Below are 6,000 nucleotides of genomic sequence, written 5' to 3' on the forward strand. Positions count from 1 at the left end.
ATTTTTTATATTTTGTTGTTAGAGACTGGGTTTCACTGTGCTGGCCAGGCTGGTCTCCAACTCCTGACCTCATGATCCGCCCACCTCGGCCTCCCAAAGTGCTGGGATTACAGGCATGAGCCACCATGCCCGGCTGCAATTTTCCTTATTCTTCATCTCTGTTTCCCCATTCCTGACAAAATGTCTCAGTTCATATGAAGACTGTCCGGCTCAGTCAGTAACACCCTGGCAGCATTTCTGAGTTTTCTTTCTTCACAGCAGCCTGCCCTGCCCTTCCCATTCATCGGATTTTGGGTGGTGAATTCTTTCTCCAAAATGTTGCTAACTGTGGTCCCATCCCATGCCGTGCACATAGCTGGTATAAGTCAGAATTCAGTTACCTCCTAACAGAACTCTCCTAGCGCTGATCAAAAAAGATCAGGAAACATCATCCTGCTTTGTAACACACATCCCTTTTTCTTTTTTCTTTTTTTTGTAGAGATGGGGTCTTCCTATGTTGCTCAGGCTGGTCTCAAACTCCTGAGCTCAATCAGCCCACCCACCTCAGCCTCTAAAAGCACTGGGATTACACGCGTGAACCACCATACCCGGCCTTTCCTCACTCCTTTTTCTTTTCTTCTTCTTCTTTTTTTTTTTTTTTTTGAGATGGAGTCTCGCTGTGTTGCCCAGGCTAGAGTGCAGTGGCACGATCTCGGCTTACTGCAACCTCCGCCTCCCGGGTTCAAGCGATTTCCAGCTAATTTTTGTATTTTTTTAGTAGAGACAGGATTTCACCATGTTGACCAGGCTGGTCCCAAACTCCTGATCCACCCTTCTCGGCCTCCCAAAGTGCTAGGATTACAGGTGTGAGCCACCGCGCCTGACTTCTTTTTTTTTTTTTATTTGAGACAGAGTTTCGGTCTTGTTGCCCAGGCTGGAGTGTAGTGGCATAATCTCGACTCACCACAACTTCCACCTCTTGGGTTCCAGTGATTCTCCTGCCTCAGCCTCCCGGGTAGCTAGGATTACAGGCATGAGCTGCTATGCCCATTTAATTTTTTTTTTTTTTTTTTTTGTATTTTTAGTAGAGACGGGGTTTCACCATGTTGGCCAGGTTTGTCTTGAACTCCTGACCTCAGGTGATCCGCTTGCCTCGGCCTCCCAAAGTGCTAGGATTACAGGCGTGAGCCACCATGTCCAGCTCCCATTCCTGTTTCAAAACTCTGCCTCCCTCCACACCTGCCCTCAGCAGGACCACTTCAATTTACAAGTCTTCTAGAATAAGTCCCCCCACCCCTGTCCATTGCTCAGCATTCAGTGCAACAGTAAGTTCAATCCCATTGCTTCCCGATTACAATTACGCAGCCCAGGCCCCAGCAAGAGGAGCTCCCTGTGGCTACTCAACCGCACCCCACACTTCTTCCCTCTGTGCCGCCGTGCATTTCCCTCTTTGGAAGGCCCAGCGCTCTCTCTCCACTGTGACCTGGCCTGGCCCGCCCTGCCGTGTCCCCGGAACCAACACCAATGTTCCATTTCTGCTGCTGATATCACATGCAATGTAGCTGTCAGTACCACATTTTATCTCTCCTTTTTCAGGACAAGACCACATCTCATTTTATCTGTCATCTATCATAGCACACGGCTTCTATGTCCCAGGCACTTAGTAATCTCGCAATTTAAATCACATCTACCACTGCCTGCCATGTGAGCCCTAGGAGGTAGATGCTTTATAATACCCATGTTAGAGATAAGGAAATTGAGGCTTACAGGGTTATATCAGATATACCCCAGGCGTGAGCCACTGCACCCAGTCTTATGTTATCCCATTTTCAACCTCAAAAAACTCTCCATGTAGATATTGTTGTCCTCATTTTACACATGAGAAAACAGGTTTACCTTTCAACATAACATTTAACAAACCAGGAGTAGATGGAATAAAACTTCCCCAGCCTGATGAAGAGCATCTACAAAAGGTCCACAGCTAACATCATGTTTAATGTGAGAGACTGATGCTTGCCCCTAAGATCAGGAACAAGAAGTGGATGTCTGCTCCTTCCCCTTCAATATTGTCAATAGCAGTACTGTCCTGAAGTTTCTGGTTAGGGCAATTGGGCAAAACAGAAAATACAAGACTTGGCCAGGCACAGTGGCTCACGCCTATAATCCCAGCACTTTAGGAGGCCGAGGTGGGCAGATCACTTGAGCCCAGGAGTTCCAGACCAAGACTGGGCAACAGTGAGACCTCGTCTCTACAAAAAATAAACAAAATTAGCTGGGTGTGGTGGTGCATGCCTGTAGTCCCAGCTACTTGGGAGACTGAGGCAAGAGAATCTATTGAACCTGGGAGGCAGAGATTGCAGTGAGTCAAGATCACGCCACTGCACTCCAACCTGGGCAACAAGAGCAAAACTCCATCTCAGAAACAAACAACAACAACAACAACAACAACAACAAGAGGCAGGACATAGTGGCTCACACTTGTAGTCCCAACACTTTGGGAGACTAAGGTGGGTGGATCACCTGAAGTCAGGAGTTCAAGACCTGCCTGGCCAACATGGTGAAACCCCATCTCTACTAAAAAAAAAAAAAAAAAAAAAAACTTAGCTGGGTGTGTGTGGTGATGGACATCTGTAATCCCAGCTACTCAGAACACTGAGGTGGAGAATCGCTTGAACCAGGGAGGCAGAGGTTGCAGCGAGCTGAGATCACGCCATTACATTCCAGCCTGAGTGACAAGAGCTAAACTTCATCTCAAAAAAAGAAAAGAAAGGAAAAAAAAGAAATACAAGGCCTTCAGATTGGAAAGAAGAAAAACCATTTGCAGATGATACGATGGTATGCATAGAAAGCCCTAAAGGATGCACACAAACTCTTTAGAGTGAGTGAATGGGATCAGCAAGGTTGCAGGACATGGGATCAGTATGCAACAATCAGCTGTCTTTCTGTACACTGGCAAGAAATAGCCCAAAAATGAAATTAAGAAAACAGTTTCATTTTCAATAGCATCAATGAAGACAAAATACTTAGGAATAAATTCAACCAAGGAAGTACACTCAGTATTATACTGAAAGTTATAAAACAGTGTTGAATAACATTATTCAGCCATACAAAGGAATGAAATGCTGATATGTACTACAAGGTGGAAGACCCTCAAAACCATTATGTTGAGTGAGAGGAGTCAGACACAGAAGGTCACATGTTGTGTGGGCTCATACAAATGAAATATCCAGGGCCAGGCGTGGTAGCTCACGCCTGTAATCCCAGCACTTTGGGAGGCCGAGGCAGGTGGATTGCTTGAGCCCAGGAGCTTGAGACCAGATGGCGCAACTTGGCGAAACCCTGTCTCTACAAAAAAGTACAAAAATCAGCTGGGTGTGGTGGCAGACACCTGTAGTCCCAGCTACTAGGAAGTCTGTGGTGGGAGGATCACTTGAGCCTGGGAGGGCAAGGCTGAAATTCAGTGAACCATCACTGCACCACTGCACTCCATCCTGGGTGACAGAGTGAGACCTTGTCTCAAAATAAAAAAAATTAATTAAAATTAAAATTTAAAAAAAGAGAAATGGGCCAGGCGTGATGGCTCATGCCTGTTAATCCCAGCACTTCGGGAGGGCGGATCACCTGAGCTCAGGAGCTTGAGATCAGCCTGGCTAACACAGTGAAACCCCATCTGTCTAAAAATTCAAAAGTTAGTCACATGTGGTGGCGGGCACCTGTAATCCCAGCTACTCGAGAGGCTGAGGCAGGAGAATCGCTTGAACCCAGGAGATGGAGGTTGCACTGAGTCGAGATCGTGCCACTGCACTCCAGCCTAGGCAACAGAGTGAGAATCTATCTTAAAAAAAAAAAAGTAGGCCAGGCGTGGTGGCTCACGCCTGTTATCCCAGCACTTCAGGAGGCCGAGGCAGGCTGATCACGAGGTGAGGTAGGAGAATCGCTTGAACCCAGGAGACGGAGGTTGCAGGGAGCCGAGAGCACACCACTGCACTCCAGCCTGGGCAACAAGAGTGAAACTCCATCTCAAAAAAAAAAAAATAATAATAATAATAAATAAAAACAGGGATACTTGTAGGTACATGTTGGAAGCAGCATTGTTCACCATGGCCAAATGTGGCAACTACCCAAGTGTACTTGAAGTGATGAATGAATAACAAAATGTGATCTACCCATACGATGGAATGTTACTCAGCCGTCAGAAGGAATACGCACTGACACACACTGCAACATGGATGAACCTTGAAAAAGGGAAGAAGTCAGACGTAAGAGGACAAATACTATATGATTCTCTTTGTGGGAAATTGTGGAGTAGGCCGGGCACGGTGGCTCACACTTGTAATCTTAGCACTTTGGGAGGCTGAGACGGGCAGATCACCTGAGGTCAGGTGTTTGAGACCAGCCTGGCCATCATGCTGAGACCCTGTCTCTACTAAAAATAGAAAAATTAGTTGGGCATGGAGGTGGGTGCCTGTAATCCCAGCTACTTGGGAGGCTGAGGCAGAAGAGTCGCTTGAACCTGGGAGGCGGAGGTTGCAGTGAGCAAAGATCCCGCCATTGCACACCCCCGTGGGCGACAGAGCAATACTGTCTCAAAAAAAAAAAAAAAATTGCAGAATAGGCAAATCCATCAAGACAGAAAGCAGATTAGTGGTTTCTAGACACTGGGGAGACTGAAAGCAAGTGGGTAGTGACTACTAATGGGGAGATAAGAATGTTCTGGAATTATATAGTGATGACAGGTGCACAACTCTGTGAATACACACACACACTGCTAAATTGTATAATTGTTTAATTGTAACTTTTAGAGATAAAGTAGTTTGTCTAAGGTTACGTCACATATAGTAAGTAGAGGACTAGAAACTGGAATCCAAGAATAGCTGCTCTTAGCACTAATGCTGTTGGGGGAAAATGTTTCTAGGGCCATTGAATAGGAAATTAATAACGTTGGGATCTTGAAGAGCCTCAGAATTGTCATTCTAAGTATTCCTTCTCGTTATAAAGTGCTGTCATTTTGGGTAGTGCATAAAAGGGCTAAGAGAAATAATATTGCATTGGTTTTACTGCAAAATTGGTTCTGCAAGGAGTCACGCCAGGGGACTGCTTTGCCCATTCAGCGGGGAGATCCGAAGAGCAGATGAAGAGCTGGGGAGAGTGGAGCTGAGCCTGATGTCAGGGATAGTTGAGAAGAAACACTGATGTCACAAACCCACTGCTACAGTAAGACACCTGCGGGTGCTAAAGTCTTTTACCCTTTTTACCAAGACTTGGAAAACCCTTCGCACATCTCCGTTTCTCACCTTCTCTCCAAGTGCTATTTCTTTTTTAAAACTTTAAATCATGTTTATTTGACTGATTTCTAAAATACGACATACTAACTTTAGAAAATTTGGAAAATACATTAAAATATAAAGAAAATTCTTGGCCGGGCATAGTCGCTCATGCCTGTAATCCCAGCACTTTGGGAGGCCGAGGTGGGTGGATCACCTGAGATCAGGAGTTCAAGATCAGCCAGACCAACATGGTGAAACCCCATCTCAACTAAAAATACAAAAATTAGCCTGGTGCTGTCATGGGCACCTGTAATCCTCACTACTCAGGAGGCTGAAGCAGGATAATCACTTGAGCCTAGGAGGAGGAGGTTGCAGGGAGCTGAGGTCACACCATTGAGATCAAAAAGAAAAAACAAAAAAAGAAAAAATCTCCCCCTGCCCAAAGTTTTTTTTTTTTTTTTTGCTAGTCTTGCTTTCTGTCCATATGTAAGATAGACGGACACACACATACACACACAGACACTTTTGTTTAAACTTATGTTTGAGGTTCAGGGGTACATGTGAAAGTTTGTTACATAGCAACATGGTATGGTTAGGCTTTGTGTCCCCAAATCTCATCTCGAATTGTAATCCCAGCGTGTCTAGGGAGAAACCAGGTGGAGGTGATTGGATCGTGGGTTTTCCCCATGCTGTTCTCGTGATAACGAGTGAGTTCTCACTGATGGTTTAAAAGGGTGCTTCCTCCTTTGCTCAC

This window comes from Macaca mulatta, chromosome 11 (genome assembly GCF_049350105.2).
Source record: "Macaca mulatta isolate MMU2019108-1 chromosome 11, T2T-MMU8v2.0, whole genome shotgun sequence".
NCBI classification, from domain to species: domain Eukaryota; kingdom Metazoa; phylum Chordata; class Mammalia; order Primates; family Cercopithecidae; genus Macaca; species Macaca mulatta.